Here is a 25,060-nt window from a genome sequence, read left to right on the forward strand (position 1 = left end):
AACACCATAAATAAAAGTGTCTAATTCTGAAAGCATGAGAGTGTACACAATTCTTGATAATTGCAGTTCTGTCGACTCAAACTAGCAACATCAGAGCATTCCATGCAATTTTTAGCCTCCTTGTCACAAGTTTGCCTCAGAGGAAACTAATCTTGATGGAGAATTCTGCCTGCCTTGGGTGGGAAAAAATGCATATATGTGTGTAATCTCAAGATGAAACTTTAACTATGATTTTTGTGAAATGTTTGCAACCCAACTAAAAATATAAGTTTCTCCAAATTGCTACAATGTAGTTTTCATGATGGTTTTTTTTTTTTTTTTTTTGGATCTGTGGAACTATTCTCAAACTATTCTATTCTAATGGCCTCATTTTCGTTTTCACCTCACACCCAAAAGACACTACTGTTTGCTGATTATCATTTCTCCTGTATAGAATAAGATTTAATTTTACTGCTCATTGCTCATAATATGTACATGGAAGCAGAGATCAGGCTTCCCTACCCCATCTCTATTTCTTCTTCAGATTAATAGGTCTCCCTTTCCCAATCATTGAGTATTGCACACAAGGACAAAAGAGATAAATGTTTACTGAAGTGTATTTAGAAGAGGAAAAGAAGGTAAATCCTCACTTAAAATTTTTCTTGCCTTTTCCCTTAGTTCGTTTTTTTTAACATCGGCTAGTATATGGAGAATAAGCTTTGACTGATGGATTTGTCTTATATTATAAGGGGTTCTAAAAGATGCATCTTATACGCACTGATCTATTTCATATTTTTAAAGATGATTCCATTAATATTGTTGCTTTTAATCCTAAAATATCTCTTCCATTGCCTGTGTCTCTCACGGTTTCTCTGAAGAGCATATGCTTGTATGTTGAGTTAGGGTTACTCAGATTGTGAACTCACAGAGAACAGTCAGGAAGCAGCATCCTGTTTGTATAAAAGTGTCATAAGCAGATGGGACTACTACATATTTTTTAGTAAAAGTTAAAAATATGTATGAAAAAGTGAAATAATGTCACTTCTGGCCTTTGATATGGGGACTGCCACTTTTTAAGTAGCAGATCAAAGAGAAATCAGTCAATGTTCTTTCAAAGGAAGGTATTATTTTATTGACCCCATACAATTGCTGTTTTCTGGATCCAAACCAAAATCTATGACTATGCAACTATGCAATGAGGTTTTTCTTTTACTTTATCACATAATCGTCCTCTTTTCAAGACAAACCTCCTCTGTGTTGAAATCCAGACTTAAATGAGTGATAACATTAATAATTGAATCCAAAAATCAATCTAATAGGATTATTGGAGGACAATTCAGGGCTGACTTACCAATAATAGTGATTACTCTTAGTTATGGCTAGCATTTATTGCAGTCTACAGTACAAAGCACTTTAAATGTATTACCTTATTTCATATTCCTAGCAATACTATGTGGTAGACGGTATGAGCCCAATAGATTGGTAAACTGATATTTAAGCACTTCGAAAATTTGCCAAAAGTCACACAGCTGTTAAATGGTCTCAGACTCATGTCCCTTTAATGCCTAAGGCCACACTCTTGACCATCACACTGCTGTGTGTTGGCAGTTCTCATTTACATTTGTGTTTAAACTTATTTAGCAAATATTTCTGAAGTAATTAGTAATTGTTGTTCACTTTGCATGGAACTAGGGTTTCAAAGATGGCAGAAATATGGTTTATAATTCTTATCATTATGGATGGTATGAAACATCTAATTAATCATCTCAAATGATAACACTGTCCTGAGAAAGTGACTGTTCAATCTTATGCTTTCTGTAATACTGCTACCCCAAAATAATAGGAACTATTAAAATAAAATCAAATATATTTACTGGTGATCTGAATTGTTTACCTTCCTTGTTTTCCTCACTATCATTCAAAACAGATTTTAACTCTCTCACGATGAGGTCAAATGTAAATAACAATAACAATAAATGGATTTTTACTTTCTGCTTATATATTTTACCTCTATTCTTGGTTTCTTACTATTTAAAAAATATAAAATTTTCAGTAGCATGTATATATATGTAGTCAAAAGTGGTATTTGCATAGTACCAAACAAAACTGGTGATTTCATTTAAAAAAATGTAATGTTAAAAAGTCATTTTGCTATGCTTAGTGAAATAAGCCAAAGACAAATACTCTATGTTATCACTTATATGTGGAACCTAAAAAATAAAACAAATGAATATATATAACAAAACAGAAACAGACTCAGAGATGTAGATAACAAACTAGTGGTTAACAGTGGGGAAGAGAAGGGGGTGCAAGATAGGGGTATGGGATTAAGAGGTATAGATGACTATATATAAAATAGGTAAGCTACGAAGATCTGTTGACAGCACAGAGAAGTATAAACCACTATTTTGTAATAACTTTAAAGGGAGTATAATCTATGAAAACATTGACTCACTATGTTGTACACCTGAAACTAAAATAATACCATAAATCAACTATACTTCAATTTTTTTAAAAGTCATTTGGTTTCAGAGTAGGGAGACAATCCATGTAAGTTGACTATTTTTGCTTTTCACTTATTGTGGCATGTGAAGAGAGCTGGATATTTTCTCCCTCATAATTTTAATATGTGGGTTATAATTAGTATATAAATATGATTATTCAGAAAAACATCACTTAAAAGACCTCTATATATTGTTTTATTACATGCAGCTATTAAGTCTAACAGACTCCATGTTACTTCTTGATACTATGCAAGCTTTACTGCATTATTCTGAGTTTCTTGGTTCACTGTAAGTGAAAAGTACTATCATCATCCTTTTCATATCATTGTCATGTGAATATATTCAAATGTGTGTCTGTGAACTGTTTAATTAGATTTGTGAGGCTCTTATGAAACTGTCATCAGCAGAAATGAAAATGCAAAACTTGTAAATTATATTTTTTTATATGTGTTAAAGTTGAGACTACTATGTTTTGCTGAAGAAATTGCCCTATTAAAAAATAGCAACATGTATCCTTAAAGCAGAGGGTGTGTGATTTATAGGAGTAGCAAGCTTGCCTAGAAATGGGATGCCTGAAGTATCTTTACCCTGTTTATTTATTCTAGGTGCTTACTGACTTCTCAAGTTGCTGCTGGTATAACATAAATACAAGCTGAAACTCATAATTGTTAAGTTTCAAAATTTGCTAAAGTAATGTTTTTCTCCTGCTACTCTAAATATTTGAAGATGTATTTGAATAGCTCAGTCTCTTTTCATCCATCTTTAAAGCACACATCCAACTCTGTAAATTGTGTTGAGCCTCTCTTTTAATAGGATGTAGATGAGTGAGACTTATTTTCCTGTTTCTGACATGCTTGAACGAGAAAACAAAGCTCCTCCACCATCCCCCAAGTGGAAAAACCTCACTATGCTAGATGGGTTTTGAAAAATAAAAACACAAATCAAAACCTTCTAACAGCACATCTGTTCTTATTTATAGGAATTAGATGATACAAGTTGCAGCTCAGAATCAGAGGTAAGCATTACATTTAATCTGTCATGCCTGGAGGTTTTTATGGAGTTCAAACATTTTAAAAGGTTTGGCTTGACAAAACTCTCTCATTATGTTTCTTGAGGTAGCACTGTCATTTGTGCCCAGTATCACACTAACAACATTTCCAGTTCAGCAGGAGCAGACATTGTTCATTGCATTTTATTTGATCTCAGGCTATTTAATACTAGAAGATGTTGTGTGCACACCATTCCTTTAGGATTTTAAGCCACTGGGTTAAAGGTACACCCAATTATGTTATATCTTTAAGCAACTTGAAAGTGCAGTTATATATAGAAATTTACCACTGAACTATGCTAAATGAAGTGAAGGTTGTGAAACACACTGACAAAAGATAGGGAATTCAAAGTAAAAAACGACATTTTGTCCTTCGCTTGTGCAGCTTTAAAAATGAAGGAAGTTGAGTAGAATACAAGATAAACTTGAAGAGATTGGGGATTTCATTTTTTTAAATGCTTCTATAGACTGCATCATATACAAGGTAATAATAATTGTTTATATGATAACATAATTATCATATGTTATATGGGAATTTAAAAAACTCTTTCACATATGTCATTTCATTTGAAACTTAAAGTGGTCCTGGGGTATACATGGAATAGTTTAGGACTAGTCTGTTTTTCCCCTAAAGAATACATGGAGAATCTATGAGTATTTTCTTCACAATTATAATGCCAGTAGGAAATGTAGCTGCATATTGGACCCAGTTCTTTAGACGTCAAGGTTGGCCCTCTTCATACTACGCAGTCACACTACTGCCATAAGGATAGGTGTGTGCATACACCAGTACACTCATGTGCAAGCATGCACACACACAAAAACAGCAAGAAAAAGAATAAAATCAGAGAGAAAGCAATGTGTATTTGCTGGATGAATTAGGGTGCTCTCTGTCCTGGACAATTCAACTCTACCTCGTATAAACATTAAGGAGATTTATTGATTGATGTAAATATAAAGTCCAGAGCCACTGCTCTCATGAGTCTCCTAGGTTTGTTCTCAAATGTGTCAGATCTACTTGTAGGCGTCCCTTATGTTTGCAAAGGTCAATGGCAGTTTCGAGAAATCTGTGACCTAGAGTTCTCAAGCATAAATCCTGACTTTCCTGTAGGTTGGATCAGACTTGAAATCATCCTTATAGCCAAGGGTAGGACACTTAGATTTAGGTTAGCTACAGTGATCTTTGTTGCAAGGGTGAACAGGAATATCCTGTCTGGAACTGGCCATTTATGTCCTATCTCTTTTACTGGTCCCATTAATCACAAGAATGTTACACAATGGCAGGGGGAGGGGGGAGGTACCATCAATTCTATGGAGACAACCACAAGGTATACTACAACTAAGTTTCAGTGTGTAACTGCTCTGTGTTGGGTATGTAGAATTCTAATTATTTGACTGCAGGCATAGAGGGATGAATTAATGTAATCCTAAGTACATGTAGCTTAATCTTATGTTACAGATAAACAAAACCATTAATTCACTTTTCTTCATTCATTCAGTTTTATCCCTATTCCTCACTTTGCATTATCTTTCCCCTAACAAAGCAAAGTTTCGAATGCATTTGATAGGTATCTCTTTGTTGATGTATGCTTCATAAAATTTGTTTTGTTGTTCTGCATTTTCATAAATAGTAGTGTTGATCTTATTCCATTTCTCACTTTTGAAGTTCACAATACGTTTCTATAATATACCTATACTTGTACAGGTATACCCAGTTCATTGCTTCTTACTGTTGTGCAATTCTCTAAGGTGAGCATAAGTAGAATTTTACTTAATCACTTTCTCTGTAATGGATACCCATTTTGCTTCTAACTTTGCACCATCACTAACATCACTGCAATAAATTCCTGCCAACATCTTCTTATAAACTTGTGTAAGCATGTATCTGACTTATATACCCAGGACCGGAATTATTTGGAATGTGGTATTCATATACTGACTTTGACTAGGGACTCATGAGTGGCTCTCCAGAATGACTCCATCAGTCTATAGTAGGAATCTATGAGACCATCTACCAAACTCAGCAACAGCCCGTGGTTTCAAACAGGTCACATTGCAGAAATGGAAATTAATTTTTCTACTTTAGGAGAAAGGGGTTTAACAAAGGTAATTTCCATGCTTTCAAAAAATTATTGAATGGGATACAGAAGCAAGTCTAGGCTGGGTTGCTAGGAATGACACCAGAATGATATTCAAATACCTTTAAAAGGGTAGCTACAACCTCTGAGGCCACCCTGAACTACGGAGATTAAGAAGCTGTTGTACCTGCTATCTGTGTATCAGGAAACTACAACTAGAAAGAAGGTCCCACCATTACTACAGATGCAAATACTTCTTGGCATCCCCAAAGGATGTTCAGAATGCCAGAGAATGGGACATAGCTGCAGAAACTACTCACAGCTCTTGACTCATTCCTGCTAGCAGAAAGCAGATAAAAGGGCAAGGAGAGGTCCTTTGTCATATTTTCCTCTTCCAAATGCATGAGTGTTTACCTTACTGGTAGAACTTAATTTGTTTCCAGAACCTTAGCTGCAAAGGAGTGTGGGAAATGTGATTTTAGCTTTCTGGCTTCTGTAATACAGAAAAGTACATTAAAAGGGGGGTGGAGGGCTTCCCTGGTGGCACAGTGGTTGAGAATCTGCCTGCCAATGCAGGGGGCACGGGTTCGAGCCCTGGTCTGGGAAGATCCCACATGCCACGGAGCAACTGGGCCCCTGAGCCACAATTACTGAGCCTGCGCGTCTGGAGCCTGTGCTCCGCAACAAGAGAGGCCGCGATGGTGAGAGGCCCGCGCACCGCAATGAAGAGTGGTCCCCACTTGCCGCAACTAGAGAAAGCCCTCGCATAGAAACGAAGACCCAACACAGCCATAAATAAATAAATAAATAAATAAAAGAACGTGAATTTCTAAAAAAAAAAGGGGGGGGGGGATGGAAAGGATTTTGAAAGGATCAATCCACAGCATTTGTCATGCCATCTTTCCACATTTGACCTTCTAATGTGTGTAAAATTCGTTTTAGCTTTTTCTCTATGCATTTTATAACCTAGAGTTTCCACTTCTATAAAATACCTATTCATATTATTTTTTGTTTTTCTAGTTGGAATCTTTTCATTATATATTCTAGACATAACACACTTTGCCATTTTGTACGGTGCAAGCATTCTTCTCAAACTGTATGCCTGTTTACTTGTTCATGTACCTATATTTCAAGCAAGATTTCCTTGCAGAGAGTTGGGGCTATGTGACTAAATATGGGAAATGGAATGAGAGTAAAGTTATTATGAGTGACTTACAGATTATCTCCAACATATATACCACCTGCCCTGGATTGACCATAACCATTCCTTCCTTCCTGCTGACTGCAAATAACAATAACTGGAATGACTTCAGAAGCCATGGATCAAGCATGGAAGACCTATGACACAACCTTGAACTGATCAGAATCTCCCCTAAGACAAAAATGAACTTCCCATTTATTTAAATCACTGAAATTTGGGGTTTCTTCATGACTTCAATTGAACCTTTATCCCAACTAATAACATTCTTGAAGTTTGGTGATAAACCCTCATTCATCAGAATGTACTGTAAGTTGTGTAGATGTACTGTTGGATTGGTTTGGCTAATACTTTATTACTGGTATTTGCATTTACTGGTATAAGCAAAATGTGGCTAAAATTTTATTTTCTTATATAATCAGTAGTATTTTCTTCTATAATCTGATATAGATCATGACTTTTGAATAAAATTATATGACATAAAATAATCTAAACAGCTTTTACTTCTTTTAATTTCTCAGAAAAAAAATGCAAAATGTATGTGATCTGGATTGAAGTGTGTCCCCCCGAAAGATATGTTGAAGTCCGAACCCCAGTAACTGTGAATATAATCTTATTTGGAAATAGAGTCTTTGTGGATGTAATCAAAGTTTGGAAAATTTTCAGTCTATCCATATTTCAAAGTATCACACAATGTGTTGTGGAGAGAAAACACCAAGAGTGTGCCTGGATAAACGTTTGTTAGAGAGATTAGGTATATGACTCAGGGATGCAGTCAACTATCTCAGCGGAAATGCTGCTTGGACAGAGATGGGAATACATGAAGAAAGGTACTGGATTTGTGGGATGCTACAGGTAGGACGTGGGTGGCTAGAGCTACTCGGCAACAAACACGTGTTATCTTTAAAGAAAAGAGAAGAAAGACTCAAACAGTGGCTCAGAGGCCAGGGGGCTTTTCAAGGACTGAGAGATTGGGGTTGCCACTGCTGTGGGGGGAGAGGGCAGGGACGCTGCTGAGGAGGGCTCAGAGAGTGGGACCGCCCTGAGGGGCCCAACGGACAGAGCCACGAGGAGTATTTTCAGGCCTTGAAATCTAATGGAATTTGCCACGCTGGGTTTCAGACTTGACTGGTACCTGTGATTTTTGTCCCCCTTCAAATGTCTTTCTTTTGGAATGGGAATGTTTGTCCTATGCTTAGCTCACCATTGAATTTTGGAAAAAGATAATTTTTTTCCCCCTGTTTTAGACATCCATTGATGGAGGGGAATTTGGCCCTCACATGAACCATCTCCAGCATAAATGTAAAATATAAAACTATAAAATTCCTAGAAGGTAACAGAGGAGAAAATGTAGATGACTTTGAGTTTGATGATGACTTTTTAGATGCCACGACAAAAGTACACTCTGTGAAAGAAATAACTGATAAACTGGACTTGAATAAAATTTAAAATTTTCTGCTCTGCGAAAGACATTGTCAAGAGAATGAAAAGACAAGTCACAGACTGGGAAAAAAATATTTGCAAAACACATATCTGATAAAGGATTGTTATCCAAAATATAAAAAGAACTCTTAAAACTCACAAATAAGAAAACAAACAACCTGATTAAAAAAATGTGCCAAACACCTTAACAATTACCCCACCAAATGAGATATACAGGTGACAAATCAGCGTATAAAAACGTTGCTCCAAATCATATATCACCAAAGAAATGCAAGTTAAAACACCACTGAGATATCACTACATACCTATTAGAATGGCCAAAATTCAAAACACTGACAACACCAAATACTGGCAAGGATATGGAGTAATTCTTGCTAGTGGGAATGCAAAATGGTACAGCAATATGGGAGACAATTTGGCAGCTTCTTATAAAACTAAGCACACTCTTACTATACAGTCCAGCAGTCAGGCTTCTTGGTATTTATCCAATGGAGTTAAAAACTTACTTCCTACACACGGAAGTTCATAGCAGCTCTATTCACAACTGTCAAAACTTGGAATCAACTCTGACATCCCTCTGTAGGTGAATGGGTAAACTAGGTACATTTAGACAATGGAATATTATTCAGGGCTAAAAAAAAAAAGAATGAGAGCTATTAAGCCACAAAAAGACATAGAAGAAACTTAAATGCATATGGCTAGATGGAAGAAACAAATATGAAAAGACTACATAATGTATGATTTCAACTATACGACATTCTGGAAAAGGCAAAAATGTGGAGACCATAAAATAATCAGTGGTTGCTGGGGGTTAGAGAAGAGGGAGTGATGAATAAATAGACACAGAGTATTAAAAACTCAGTAAGACTGCTCTGTGTGATACTGTAACAGTGGATACATGTCATTGTGCATTGGTCTAAACCCACAGAATGCACAACACCAAAAGTGAACCCTAATGTAAACTATGGACTTTGGCTGATAATGATGTGTCAGTGCAGATTCATCAATCATAATAATGCACCTCTCTGGTGGCGGATGTTGATAGTGGGGAAAGCTATGTGGGCAGGGGGTGTGTGAGAATCTCTGTACCCTCCACTCAATTTTGCCATGAATCTAATACAACTCTAAAAGATAAAGTCTATTTTTTTAAAAGAAGTTCACCAAAAGCTAAGAGAGAAAGCATAACCTTGCCAACATCTTGATTTGGGAGTTCCAGCTCTAAAACTTTGAAAACAAATTCCTGTTGTTTTGAGCCACATATTATGTGCTAGTTCATTACAGTAGCCCTAGGAAATTAATAAGCATAGAATAAGTTATCCTGGATAGTTTGGTAATTGTCATCTGAATCCACCTAGGATTAATTTCTTTAAAAAATTAGGGTGGGTAAGGGCTGCTGGAATGGAAACATGTCTTTAACTACCAATTCAATTTACTTCATGTTAATAAGTGTTCAAATTTCCTACTTCTTGCATATTTTAATGAATTTGTCATGTCATCTCTTTTCATCACGTATTTATTAACATCATATAACTAGCATGAAAATGATCTCTTCTTGTTTAACAACCCTTCCTTTAGTTTATCTCTCCTTTTAAATTTTCTTATAAGCAGCAAGGAGAAATCAAGGGACTCTTTAAATACTTTGCTCAGAAAAGTTTTCAGCAAGATCACCCAGCTCTTTAGGCACATTTTCTACCTTGTACATTACTGCAGGCAACAGTATTGCTAAACTCCAGTTTTCTATCAGATCTTCTTCACTTTCCTTTAAATCCTTGTGTTCAAGGCACTTTAAGTTTTCATTAGCACACTCCTCAAACTCTTTACATCTTTTCTTGCTTCTTCCCACCCCTCCGTTCCAAAGTCATTCTCATATTTTAGAATTTTTGTTATTGCAGCATTCCACTTCTAAGGTGCTAAAATCTGAATTTAGTTATCTATAACTGCATTAAAAATAATCCTATATTTAGTAGCTTAAAACAACAAACACGTATTATTTTGCATAGTTCCTGAGACCAGATACCTCACTTCTTTGCCATATGGCCTTCTCTATAGGCTGCTCGAGTATCCTCACAAAGGGCAGCTGGCTTCCCTCAGGAAGAGCTGTGCAAGAGAGGCAACCCAAGCTAATCTTACTAGTGACATACCATCATCTCTGCTGTATTCTATGGTCACACAGACCAACCATGGTACAGTGTGGGAGAAGGCTGCATAAGGGTCTGAATAGCAGGAAGCTGGGATCATGGGAGGCAGGGGTGGGGGGTGGATCTTTAAGGTTAGCTATTACGGTTATTAAGGTATAATTTCCATCAACACCCTGAAGACTGGGCTTTGTCAAGAGTAACAAATTAAAGTCTGCTTGATCTTCATCTAAAAGTGATCAACTGAAATGGCTATATTAAGATTTATTATATCATAGGGATTTCTATGATTTGACTATGTAGGTAATAGGTGCTTGTAATCAAAAAGTGACAGACACATGATTTAAAAATGTGTATGAGTATGAGGTTTCACTTAAAATATATGCCCACTATCCTGACCCTTGAGGACAATGTCATAATGAAGCTCATTTTTATAAGTGACATCTTCTTAATCTTAGTTTCAAATGAAGCATAAATGGGACTGAAGTGCTCATTTGGACTAATGGTGCAGTCAGGTTATTTCAATTAGAGTCACACAGCTACTAGTGAGCTGACTGTACCATCGGAACAGTTACTTTAAACTACTGACCAAGTCTTGCCAGACTCAGCAGGCAACATCTAATGTGATTACCTCCTAATGTGTTTCAGCAGTTAGGAAATCTATAAAACAGTTTTAACAGGGCTTAGAAATACCACTTCTATAAAATGGACTGGCATAAAGTTAATTCTTTAATGCATTTCATTAAGAGAAAAGTGTTTACTTTCCTCTATGCAAAAATCCACTCGTTAATCTAGGAAATATCACCTGAGAATGCTATTGAAGTCAATAATATCAAATAAAATAATGACAGGTACTGACAAGGACTCAACAAATTCTACTCCAAAATATATTTCCCTATTAGAGTTGCTGTAAACTATGCTTGGATTTAGCCATCTTGGCAGAAGATTTAAAAAGAAAAGACACATTCACAGCTATGCAATTAGAGGAGAATCACACCAGCAATTAGTTGTAGAGTAGGTGTTACTTCTGTGTTGGTATCTATTTTCAGTTATTTATGCTTTGGCTTTTTTTTTTGTTTCTTTCTTTCTGAGTGTTTGCAGGCAAACATCGGCAGACTGAGCTCATCTTTGATAGGATCCCAGAATGCTGGTATTAGGAGGAAGTTTAACCTAACCCTGCTAAGTTCCATTTAAAACTTATCTTCTTGTGAAGCAACTGATTTTTACATGTGGAATTTGATGTCTAGCCTAAACTCAAATAATTTTAGTGGTAGAACTCACTGTCTTCTGAGGAAGCCTGTCCTAAAACAAGTCAGTTTGTTCAGTTAGAAAGTTCTTCCTCATATTGAGATTGAGTTTATCCATTTGAAGTTTCTACATGGTGACAAACTCCACCCTTGTTAATATTTAGCATGAGTCTCATTCCTTTTCCACAGGACAATCCTCTACAGAGGTATGATAGACCCTTTTGCATTTTTGTTGGTTGCTATCTTCATGAAGCTGAAGGATACCATCCTATTTTGACTTGCTTATCATCAAGGTATCATTGACTTTCCTGGGATGGGCTGGTGCTCGTGTTTTCATTCTGCATGCCCTTACAACATCAAGAAGGTGCCTGATTGCTATGTATTTCCGGATCATGAGAGATTTGGTCCTGCTGCCCACTGACATGGAAGGGGTGACTTTAGTCAAAAGATATCAGCAGTCTTCCCCAATAGTACACTTCTTGACCCACAGTGACACATGGGGTAGCTGAATAAAATCACCTTGACAGGCTGCATGCCAAGGTAAAACTAGTGAGGACAGGCATTGATCTTCAGGCTCATAAAATTTAAAATCAAGAGGAGTGCCAAATGAAATGTGAAGAATGTAGCTTCTTAAGGAACTGACACACCTAGAGTGATGTCAAATCAAGAGATAGGAAATTAAGAGGGGGATTCTGACAGTCAAGGAAGTAGTATATTATGTACACATATACTGAACACTCAAAGCATTTACTCAATGCTACAGTTATGAGTATCCAAGTAGTACTCTTCTGGAATGTTAGGGACATTTCCTAAATACCAGGATGAGAACTTGGAAGGGGTGGGTGGGTAGCAGTATGTATTTAATTATTCAAAATTCAATTAACAGGCATTTATTGATGCCTTGCACTGGGGTAGGTGATGTCTTGGGTACAGAGTATACAATTTTAGGCAGTGGCATACTCACAAGCTTACACTATTAGAACAGTACAATGCTCATAAATAAGCACAATATGCTGATTTTAAAGTTCTAAGAGAGCTTTGTATCTGGACTACTGATTTGAAAATACATTTTACAATGACAATTATAAAAGTTTTATGGGATTGCTTTTATTGTGTACAATTTTTATAGCTTTAAAAATACCAGTAAGAAGTTACATTTACCAGCTTTTCTAGGGTTTGAATTTAATGAAGAGGCCCTAATTTATATTTTATTTGCTCTGATCTGTCCTCTTCCAGGTTCTTTGCTCTGTCTGAAATTTAGGTGTCAGTGGAAGGAAAATGGATGAGAATGCCATAGAAATGCTGAACTTTTCACATAATCCAGCTCAGTATAGTTGAGCTAATGCTGTCAGTGAGCTTTGTAAACACAAACTGCTGTGTGCTAGATTTCTCAGGGACTAAGTAGTGAGGTGAGTCTCTTAGGTTTATACTGTAGAATTGAAAGGAAATCACTGAGAGGAAGTCCAAGTACTATCCATCAGTAGGAGATGATATATTTTTAAAAGGAAAACAGCAATTTGTCTATGAAGAAATGTCTTTTTTATTAACAGAGTTACTAGATATTGCAAGTGACGGCTAACTGATCTCTTAGAGTTCTTTTCTAAAAAATATATTTTAACCGACTCCCATGTCCAGAGAGATGGAGTAGACACATTTACACTTTTCTTCCTGCTAAGTGAAGCTAAAAACCCTGGACATTTATACAAAAGAAACAAAAGAAGACTCTGAAGGTGGAGGAAAGAAGACAGGCAGGTTAAAGATCCTGAGACCCAAGGACAACATGGTGGTGAATTCCTTGGGTTTTCTTTTTGACTCATAGCACAGACTTAAAGGTAAAGGAACCAGCAACTCAGGAAGGTCAATGTATATAGACAAAGGTGGCTCAAGAAAAGCCTGCTCTCTCTAGCCCAAGGAGGAGAAATGAGATAGCCTCAGAAGAAAGACAATTTTCAGACAATAATGCATTACTCTAGTCAAGCACCACTGAAAAGATTATAGTCCCACCCCCATCAGCAAAAGCCAAGTGCAGAGCCTAGACCGTGCTTACCAGGCTGCATGGAGGTGTTCAAAATCCCACCAGGTGGTGTCAGAAAAAGCAGAGTAGGGAACTGGATCTCTCATCCACGTCAGGCAGTGATAAGCTCCCAACTCCCAGGGCAGTGTCCGTGGAGACCACATATGCAGCCTGGACTTCACCCTAACCCTGTGGTTTAAAAAAAAAAAAAAACTGGGTAAGAGCTGGAAGGGCCTCCTCCTCAGACACTCATTTCCTTCTACTCCACTCTGACTATAAAGCTCTCCTGTTTAAATTTTTTAACATTAGTTAGTTATTGAATGAGCCAGCATTCAAACCAACAAGCAATTTGAAATTAAAAAAAAAAAGTTATATTCTCTTGACAAAATCAATAGATCTGTACACTCTAAGCCCAAATTCACCTGGAGCTTAGCATTTGACACTTTAGATGGTCATGCATTTTCTAGTTAAACACAATCCCCAACACTTCCTATAACCCCCCAATTACCATTTGACATTGAGCTTGTACAGGTGTTTTTCTTATATATGGTGAAACAATATTTCTCTTACGCATATTTCAATCAAGAGTAGAAAAACTAAGCAATAAAAGATAGCAATGTTATTTTTCTTATACCTGTCCTACTTCCCTCTTTTATGTAATCTTTTTGGCTCCCATAGGCATATAAGTTTCTAAGTCCTACAATACTGCCTCAGATCTGTGACAATACTGTTCCCAATCTTGGCTATACTTATGAATCCTCTGGAGAAATTTTTAAAAATCCCAGTGTCCAGGGTGAACTCCAGACCAATAGATGTGGGTGGAACCCAGGTGTCAGTTTTTAGACCTTCCCGGGGGTTTCCAAAGTACAGCCAGGTTGAGAACTGCTGCTTTAGACATTCTCTAAGACTTCTCCTGTTTCCTAAATGCTAAGACTTCTGTAATTCTGAAGTAGACTGTCTTAAAGATTGGAAGGGTTCAATATATTTTGTGTAGGCTGTAATTGGGGACCTAGGATTGATGCAGGGACATTGATTGTGAACTGCTTGCTGAGTTGAACAGATCATACCAACCCTTTAGATGAGCAGCCCAATCTAGCAACAACTTCCACACCTAGAAGAAAAGTATCATAGACTAATCTTAGTTCTGGGGCCAACATTCTATGTGAACATTTTCTCATCCTACAGTTCCTTTTCTTTTTTCATGTATGACTCAACACCCCCTACGTACAATGCTTTGCTTAAGTCATACAGTTGTGGTAAAGACTGTGAGGAAATTAAAATAAAAGTACATAAACAAATATAAAACAACGTATTCCAAACCTATTGAGTTCCTACTTAAATTCAGAAAGGTGATCAGGAATTTGAAATTCTTATTGCAACGCTCAGGTGAGAAACTTTTGCCCCTGGTCACCCTACAAGGTCCAGATAACAGGACTCTGGTGAATCACAAGGTTGATAACTCCAAATTTTATGGGTTCAATAAGCAGTTATGAAAAGACTTGCAATGACCAGGAGCCAGTGGCAGAGCTCAGAGCCCTACACTTCTATTATTTGTTTTCAGACTTGTTCATTCTCTGGAAAAGGTCAAAATATTCCATACAAAACCGTGTTCAGTTCTCAAGTGTGAAACTTCCATGACTGGAAACACATCAAGGCTTTTTGACAGCAGATAACTTTTTACCTCCTCTCTGAGGGGCTCCCATTCAGAACAAAAATGTAATACAGCTCAGAGTGCTATCAAAGCTGCTATAAAATGCACTTGGGCATTCTGAAGATTCATGCTTAATATCTTCCCATAATTTGTGAGAATGTGTACAGAGTCCTTATAGAGTGCTAATAATACTGTGTTATGCCACTGGCCAGCACCACAGGTCCGACTTACACAGGGATAAAGCTATGATGTTGAAGGGAAAGATGAAGACTAGAATTGCAAGTTAAAAAGCAAGGTTTTATAGAGACCACTGATGAACTGGGGATAGACTAACTGACAAACGTTAAAAATAGTGAAGATATTTAGGCTTATCTTAGAATGAAACTCTAGCAGCACAGTGAAGGCAAGCTTATAAGAAAATGAATCATTGTGGGAGCTGTTTTTTGACTTTCTGCAGAATAAGATACTGAGATAAGTTTAAAGATATTCTGAAAAGCGGGGTACCTACCAAAATAGGCAACCTGAATTAGGGCATCACCCATCTTCTGAGTGTGTGTGTGTATGTTTTTCTTCCTAAAAATATTATGTTTATATCAGAAACCACTTCAGCTGAAACAAATTTCTTGTAACAACAGGACTTCTGTTTTATAACTTTACATCAGAGAATGAAGTCAGACCCAAATACTTGCTTTTGTTTGTGGCATTGCCCCTAATTTATTTAAAATCGATTATGTTGCTTGGGCTTGGAGTTCAAAACAGTCATCAGTGAATCCATATGTAATATTTAGATTACAGATTGATATATTGATAATGAGAATCAGCCCTGAATTAAAATTAATCTCAGGTGTATAGCAAATATGTTGTTTTCAGACACTCGTGAAACTGCTTCTTTCATAGAAGTAATAATGAGAATGGCATGGTTACATGATGAATAAAATGCATAATAAGTACAGAGTAAATCGTCATCTATTTCATGAAGAAAACCAGTGTTGGTGATAAGTAAATCAAGATATTTGAGTTTTACTTCAAAAGAGAAAATAAAATGTTACAAGTTTCTCAGTAATTCCTGTAGATACCAAGTAGGAACTGAGAGAAAATAATAATTATACAAAGCAGTGTCTTATTGGATAAATGTTTCTTTGTTGAACTATTATACCTGAGTGAGAAGCTATGACATGTGTTTTGTCTGTATTCATTATTGTCTATTTTGAGATGGCATCGTGCCAACAGATTGTAAGCAAAACCTGAAGATTATTCTCTAAGGTGCATCCATTATATTATTAAATCACCTTTCCTACTACATTATATGAATAACTATAGAAACTTCAAGGTTTTAAAAATGATTTATATAATCTAGTCATTCATGTATAATTAATTCTACTAATTTGCATGAGTGTTTCAGGTCATTTTGGAATAATTAGCCATTGTTGAGGGTTTTTTCCCCATCAGTTAAACTAACTGCTTTTCACATAGGTGTAGATTGAATATTGATTCCCATTTTTTTCAACGAACTTGCATAAGCAAATTATGACTAATTGCCAGCTTACCACATCATTACACAGTTGTCATCAATTATACAAAAATATACTCTACTAGACTAATGATTTCTTTGTGGCATTTTGAAGGGCTTTTTAACTGTGATGCTTGAAACAATGCTATAATTTGAAAAAAATATCAAACACCATGTTTAAACCACTAACACGATAAAGCACATTATTGGTTAACAAATATGCCAGCTCCTGCCTAGACAGTCATTTATCTTCGAATGTAAAGAATTCCTTGAAACAAGTTGATTAATCATCATTATTATTAAATGTAGTGAACACACACATGCAAATACTGGATTACACTGGTTCTAAGTTTTTTCAGCTCAATTCCTCCTGTTTCATAATTTATTTCTTTTCTACCTAATGAAACATCTCTGAGAGGATCTGAAGAGGTGGGGGATTTCAAGAATCACTGATAGAGAGCAGGAAGACATTTTAAAAAGTCAGGAGACAAAAGCAACTCTACTCATCATGCATTCTATGGGGTGCATTGCTGTCTTTTGATGGTTTTACTGGGCATTTGCTTCATTATTTTCTAGGTTAGAAACACTATTTCTTTTTGGGAAACACTATTATGTAAGTTTTTTGGGGAAAACTTTAAATATCTAAAATCTTTCACCAGGCTGGCATTGCCAAACTATTGACTCATGATAATTTTATAATACCTGAAATAAATTTTGTTTAATCTAAAGTGAAATGATGAAAATAACATTTAAGTTTAAACATCGTTTGACACTCTGAGGTTTGTAGTTTATTTTATTTTATATATTTTTTTTATTTTTTAACATCTTTATTAGAGTATAATTGCTTTACAATGGTGTGTTAGTTTCTGCTTTATAACAAAGTGAATCAGTTATACATATACATATGTCCCCATATCTCTTCCCTCTTGCATCTCCCTTCCTCCCACCCTCCATATCCCACCCTTCTAGGTGGTCACAAAGCACCGAGCTGATCTCCCTGTGCTATGCGGCTGCTTCCCACTAGCTATCTATTTTACGTTTGGTAGTGTATATATGTCCATGCCACTCTCTCACTTCGTCCCAGCTTACCCTTCCCCCTCCCCGTATCTTCAAGTCCATTCTCTAGTAGGTCTGCATCTTTATTCCCGTCTTGCCCCTAGATTCTTCTGCCCTTTTTTTTTTTTTTTTTTTTTATCCCATATACATGTGTTAGCATACGGTATTTGCTTTTCTCTTTCTGACTTACCTCACTCTGTATGACAGTCTCTAGGTCCATCTACCTCACTACAAATAACTCAGTTTTGTTCCTTTATATGGCTGAGTAATATCCCATTGTATATATGTGCCACATCTTCTTTATCCATTCATCTGTTGATGGACACTTAGGTTGCTTCCATGTCCTGGCTATAGTAAATAGAGATGCAATGAATATTTTGGTACATGACTCTTTTTCAATTATGCTTTTCTCAGGGTATACGACCAGTAGTGGGATTGCTGGGTCATACAGTAGTTCTATTTTTAGTTTTTTAAGGAACCTCCATACTGTTCTCCATACTGGCTGTATCATACATTCCCACCAACAGTGCAAGAGGGTTCCCTTTTCTCCACACCCTCTCCAGCATTTATTGTTTGTAGATTTTTTGATGATGGCCATTCTGACCAGTGTGAGACGATATCTCATTGCACTTTAGATTTGCATTTCTCTAATGATTAAAGATGTTGAGCATTCTTTCATGTGTTTGTTGGCAATCTGTATATCTTCTTTGGAGAAATGTCTGTTTACGCCTTCTGCCCATTTTTGGATTGGGTTGTTTGTTTTTTTGATATTGAGCTGCGTGAGCTGCTTGTAAACTTTGGAGATTAATCCTTGGTCAGTTGCTTCATTTGCCAATATTTTCTCCCATTCTGAGGGTTTTCTTTTCGTCTTGTTTATGGTTTCCTTTGCTATGCAAAAGCTTTTAAGTTTCATTAGGTCCCATTTGTTTACTTTTGTTTTTATTTCCATTTCTCTAGGATGTGGGTCAAAAAGGATTTTGCTGTGATTTATGTCATACAGTGTTCTACCTATGTTTTCCTCTAAGAGTTTTATAGTGTCTGGCCTTACATTTAGGTCTTTAATCCATTTTGAGTTTATTTCTGTGTATGGTGTTAGGGAGTGTTCTAATTTCATTCTTTTACATGTAGCTGTCCAGTTTTCCCAGCACGACTTATTGAAGAGGCTGTCTTTTCTCCACTGTATATTCTTGCCTCCTTTATCAAAGATAAGGTGACCATATGTGCATGGGTTTATCTCTGGGCTTTCTATCCTGTTCCATTGATTTATATATCTGTTTTTGAGCCAGTACCATACTGTCTTGATTACTGTAGCATTGTAGTATAGTCTGAAGTCAGGGAGCCTGATTCCTCCAGCTCCATTTTTCTTTCTCAAGATTGCTTTGGCTATTCAGAGTCTTTTATGTTTCCATACAAATTGTGGAACTTTTTGTTCTAGTTCTGTGAAAAATGCCAGTGGTAGTTTGATAGGGATTGCATGGAATCTGTAGATTGCTTTGGGTAGTAGAGTCATTTTCACAGTGTTGATTCTTCCAATCCAAGAACATGGTATATCTCTCCATCTATTTGTATCATCTTTAATTTCTTTCATCAGTGTCTTATAATTTTCTGCATACAGGTCTTTTGTCTCCTTAGGTAGGTTTATTCCTAGATATTTTATTCTTTTTGTTACAGTGGTAAATGGTAGTGTTTTCTTAATTTCACTTTCAGATTTTTCATCATTAGTGTATAGGAATGTAAGAGATTTCTGTGTATTAATTTTTTATCCTGCTACTTTACCAAATTCATTGATTAGCTGTAGTAGTTTTCTGGCAGCATCTTTAGGATTCTCTATGTATAGTATCATGTCATCTGCAAACAGTGACAGCTTTACTTCTTTTCTGATTTGGATTCCTTTTATTTCTTCTTCTTCTCTGACTGCTGTGGCTAAACCTTCCAAGACTATGTTGAATAATAGTGGTGAGAGTGGACAACCTTGTCTTGTTCCTGATCTTAGTGGAACTGGTTTCAGTTTTTCACCATTGAGGATGATGTGGGCTGTGGGTTTGTCATATATGGCCTTTATTATGTTGAGGAAAGTTCCCTCTATGCCTACTTTCTGGAGAGTTTTTATCATAAATGGGTGTTGAATTTTGTTGAAAGCTTTCTCTGCATCTATTGAGATGATCATATGGTTTTTCTCCTTCAATTTGTTAATATGGTGTATCACGTTGATTGATTTGCGTATATTGTAGAATCCTTGCATTCCTGGGATAAACACCACTTGATCACAATGTATGATCCTTTTAATGTGCTGTTGGATTCTGTTTGCTAGTATTCTGTTGAGGATTTTTGCAATTATGTTCATCAGTGATATTGGCCTGTAGTTTTCTTTCTTTGTGACATCTTTGTCTGGTTTTGGTATCAGAGTGACAGTGGCCTTGTAGAATGAGTATGGGAGTGTTCCTCCCTGTGCTATATTTTGGAAGAGTTTGAGAAGGATAGGTGTTAGCTCTTCTCTAAATGTTTGATAGAATTTGCCTGTGAAGCCATCTGGTCCTGGGCTTTTGTTTGTTGGAAGATTTTTAATCACAGTTTCAATTTCAGTGCTTGTGATTGGTCTGTTCATATTTTCTATTTCTTCCTGGTTCAGTCTCAGAAGGCTGTGCATTTCTAAGAATTTGTACATTTCTTCCAGATTGTCCATTTTATTGGCATATAGTTGCTTGTAGTAGTCTCTCATGATCCTTTGTATTTCTGCAGTGTCAGTTGTTACTTCTCCTTTTACATTTCTAATTCTATTGATTTGAGTCTTCACCCTTTTTTTCTTGATAAGTCTGGCTAATGGTTTATCAATTTTGTTTATCTTCTCCAAGAACAAGCTTTTAGTTTTACTGATCTTTGCTATCATTTCCTTCATTTCTTTTTCATTTATTTCTGATCTGATCTTTATGATTTCTTTCCTTCTGCTAACTTTGGGGGTTTTTGTTCTTCGTTCTCTAATAGCTTTAGGTGTAAGGTTAGGTTGTTTATTTGAGATGTTTCTTGTTTCTTAAGGTAGGCTTGTATAGCTATAAACTTCCCTCGTAGAACTGCCTTTGCTGGATCCCATAGGTTTTGGGTCGTTGTATTTTCATTGTCATTTGTTTCTAGGTATTTTTTGATTTCCCCTTTGATTTCTTCAGTGATCTCTTGGTTATTAAGTAGTGTGTTGTTTAGCCTCCATGTGTTTGTATTTCTTACAGATTTTTTCCTGTAATTGATATCTAGTCCATAGCGTTGTTGTCGGAAAAGATACTTGATACGTTTTCAATTTTCTTAAATTTATCAAGGCTTGATATGTGACCCAAGATACGATCTATCCTGGAGAATGTTCCATGAGCACTTGAGAAGAATGTGTATTCTGTTGTTTTTGGATGGAATGTCCTATAAATATCAATTAAGTCCATCTTGTTTAATGTATCATTTAAAGCTTGTGTTTCCTTATTTATTTTCATTTTGGATGATCTGTCCATTGGTGAAAGTGGGGTGTTAAAGTCCCCTACTATGATTGTGTCACTGTCGATTTCCCCTTTTATGGCTGTTAGTATTTGCCTTATGTATTGAGGTGCTCCTATGTTGGGTGCATAAATATTTACAATTGTTATATCTTCTTCTTGGATTGATCCCTTGATCATTATGTATTGTCCTTCTTTGTCTCTTGTAATATTCTTTGTTTTAAAGTCTATTTTGTCTGATATGAGAATTGATACTCCAGCTTTCGTTTTCCATTTGCATGGAATATCTTTTTCCATCCCCTCACTTTCAGTCTGTATGTGTCCCTAGGTCTGAAGTGGGTCGCTTGTAGACAGCATATGTACGGGTCTTGTTTTTGTATCTATTCAGCCAGTCTATGTCTTTTGGTTGGAGCATTTAATCCATTTACATTTAAGGTAATTATTGATATGTATGTTCCTATTACCATTTTCTTAATTGTTTTGGGTTTGCTATTGTAGGTCTTTTCCTTCTCTTGTGTTTCCTGCTTAGAAAAGTTCCATTAGCATTGTTGTAAAGCTGGTCTGGTGGTGCTGAATTCTCTTAGCTTTTGCTTGTCTGTAAAGCTTTTAATTTCTCTGTCAAACCTGAATGAGATCCTTGCTGGGTAGAGTAATCTTGGTTGTAGGTTTTTCTCTTTCATCACTTTAAATATGTCCTGCCAATCCCTTCTGGCTTGCAGAGGTTCTGCTGAAAGATCAGCTGTTAACCTTATGGGGATTCACTTGTGTGTTACTTGTTGTTTTTCCCTTGTTGCTTTTAATATTTTTTCTTTGTATTTAATTTTTGATAGTTTGATTAATATGTGTCTTGGCGTGTTTCTCCTTGGATTTATCCTGTATGGGACTCTCTGTGCTTCCAGGACTTAACTATTTCCTTTCCCATATTAAGGAACTTTTCAACTATAATCTGTTCAAATATTTTCTCAGTCCCTTTCTTTTTCTCTTCTTCTGGGACGCCTGCAATTCGAATGTTGGTGCGTTTAATGTTGTCCCAGAGGTCTCTGAGACTGTCCTCAGTTCTTTTCATTCTTTTTTCTTTATTCTGCTCTACAGTAGTTATTTCCACGATTTTATCTTCCAAGTCACTTATCCGTTCTTCTGCCTCAGTTATTCTGCTATTAATCCCTTCTAGAGAATTTTTAATTTCAATTATTTTGTTGTTCATCTCTGTTTGTTTGCTCTTTAGTTCTTCTAGGTCCTTGTTAAACGTTTCTTCTATTTTCTCCATTCTATTTCCAAGATTTTGGATCATCTTTATTATCATTAATCTGAATTCTTTTTCAGGTAGACTGCCTATTTCCTCTTCATTTCTTAGGTCTGGTGGGTTTTTTACCTTGCTCCTTCATCTGCTGTGTGCTTGTCTGTCTTCTCATTTTGCTTAACTTACTGTGTTTGGGGTCTCCTTTTCGCAGGCTGCAGGTTTGTAGTTTCTGTTGTTTTTGGTGTCTGTCCTCAGTGGCTAAGGTTGGTTCAGTGGGTTGTGTAGGCTTCCTGGTGGAGGGGACTAGTGCCTGTGTTCTGGTGGATGAGGCTGGATCTTGTCTTTGTGGTGGGCAGGTCCATGTCTGGTGGTGTGTTTTAGGGTGTCTGTGGCCTTATTATGATTTTAGGCAGCCTCTGTGCTAATGGATGCAGTTGTGTTCCTGTCTTGTGAGTTGTTTGGCATACAGTGTCCAGCAGTGTAGCTTGCTGGTCATTGTGGAGCTGGGTCTTGGCGTTGAGATGGAGATCTCTGGGAGATTTTCGCTATTTCATATTATGTTGAGCTGGGAGGTCTCTTGTGGACCAATGTCCTGAACTTGCCTCTCCCACCTCAGTGGCACAGCCCTGACGCCTGGCTAGAGCACCAGGAGCCTGTCCTCCACACGGCTCAGAATAAAAGGTAGAAAAAAAAGAAAGAACGAAGAAGATAAAATAAAATAAAATAAAGTAAAATAAAATAAAGTTATTAAAATAAAAAATAATTATTAAGAAAAAAAATTTTTAAGTAATTAAAAAAAAAAACAGACAGGCAGAACCCTAGGACAAATGGTAAAAGCAAAGCTATACAGAGAAAATCACACACAGAAGCATACACATACACATTCACAAAAAGAGAAAAAGGGGAAAAATATATATATATCGTTGCTCCCAAAGTTCACCTCCTCAATTTGGGATGATTCATTGTCTATTCAGGTGTTTCACAGATGCAGGGTACATGAAGTTGATTGTGGAGATTTAATCTGCTGCTCCTGTGGCTGCTGGGAGAGATTTCCCTTTCTCTTCTTTGTTCGCACAGCTCCTGGGGTTCAGCTTTGGATTTGGACCCGCCTCTGCGTGTAGGTCGCCTGAGGGCGTCTGTTCTTTGCTCAGGCAGGATGGGGTTAAAGGAGAAGCTGCTTCGGGGGCTCTGGCTCACTCAGGCCGCGGGGAGGGAGGGGTACGGATGTGGGGCGAGCCTGCGGCGGCAGAAGCCAGCGTGACGTTGAAGCAGCCTGAGGCGCGCCGTGCGTTCTCCCGGGGAAGTTGTCCCTGGATCACGGGACCCTGGCAGTGGCGGGCTGCCCAGGCTCCCGGGAGTGGAGGTGTGGAGAGTGAGCTGTGCTCGCACACAGGCTTCTTGGTGGCGGCAGCAGCAGCCTTAGGGTCTCATGTCCGTCTCTGGAGTCCGCGCTGATAGCTGTGGCTCACGCCCGTCTCTGGAGCTCCTTTAAGCGGCGCTCGGAATCCCCTCTCCTCGCGCACCAGGAAACAAAGAGGCAAGAAAAAGTCTCTTGCCTCTTCGGCAGCTCCAGACCTTTTCCCGGACTCCCTCCCAGCTAGCTGTGGTGCACTAACCCCTTCAGGCTGTGTTCACGCCGCCAACCCCAGTCCTCTCCCTGCGATCCGACCTCCAAAGCCCGAGACTCAGCTCCCAGCCCCTCCCGCCCCGGCAGGTGAGCAGACAAGCCTCTCGGGCTGGTGAGTGCTGCTCGGCGCTGAGCCTCTGTGTGGGAATGTCTCCGCTTTGCCCTCTGCACCCCTGTGGCTGCGCTCTCCTCCGTGGCTCCGAAGTTCCCCCCTCCACCACCCGCAGTCTCCGCCCACGAAGGGGCTCCTAGTGTGTGGAAACCTTTCCTCCTTCACAGCTCCCTCCCAGAGGTGCAGGTGCCGTCCCTATTCTTTTGTCTCTGCTTTTTCTTTTTTCTTTTGCCCTACCCAGGTACGTGGGGAGTTTCTTGCCTTTTGGGAGGTCTGAGGTCTTCTGCCAGCGTTCAGGAGTTGTTCTGTAGGAGTTGTTCCACATGTAGATGTACTTCTGATGTATTTGTGAGGAGGAAGGTGATCTCTGCGTCTTACTCTTCCGCCATCTTGAAGCTCCTCCTCTGTGGTTGATTTTAAATCATTGCTTCAGTGATGGCAACAATACAAATGTGATCTAAAGCTTAGCTGAATCCAAGATGGATTCAAATATTTTCAGTCTAAGTAAACAACTCTATTATGTTCAACATAATAATGTTCTTGCTTTCATTCCACAGGACAAAAATAATTGATAACCTCTGTTCACAAAGTGTATTTGTACTCGATGTTATTTCTTCCTTCCTAACAGTTACTGAATGCCATCTTGTATTGTTTATAATGACAACCCATCCGCATTTCTAAAGGTTGACTCAAGACCTTCCCACATTAACTTGAATTAAAATTGAAAACCGCACAGGTTATGCCT

The 25,060-nt window shown here is 37.5% G+C and overlaps 1 long non-coding RNA gene across 1 annotated transcript in view; it reads right to left on the reverse strand.

Moving 5' to 3' along the window:
- Positions 1-13,681: 13,681 nt before the first annotated feature.
- The window catches only part of LOC118903793, an 89,333-nt gene continuing 77,954 nt past the window's right edge, over positions 13,682-25,060 (reverse strand). The window contains exon 3 of the long non-coding RNA XR_005021865.1: positions 13,682-13,835. This is a non-coding gene — a long non-coding RNA (uncharacterized LOC118903793). The remainder of the gene's footprint in view (positions 13,836-25,060) is intronic.

The sequence above is a fragment of the Balaenoptera musculus genome, chromosome 11 (assembly GCF_009873245.2).
Source record: "Balaenoptera musculus isolate JJ_BM4_2016_0621 chromosome 11, mBalMus1.pri.v3, whole genome shotgun sequence".
NCBI lineage: Eukaryota > Metazoa > Chordata > Mammalia > Artiodactyla > Balaenopteridae > Balaenoptera > Balaenoptera musculus.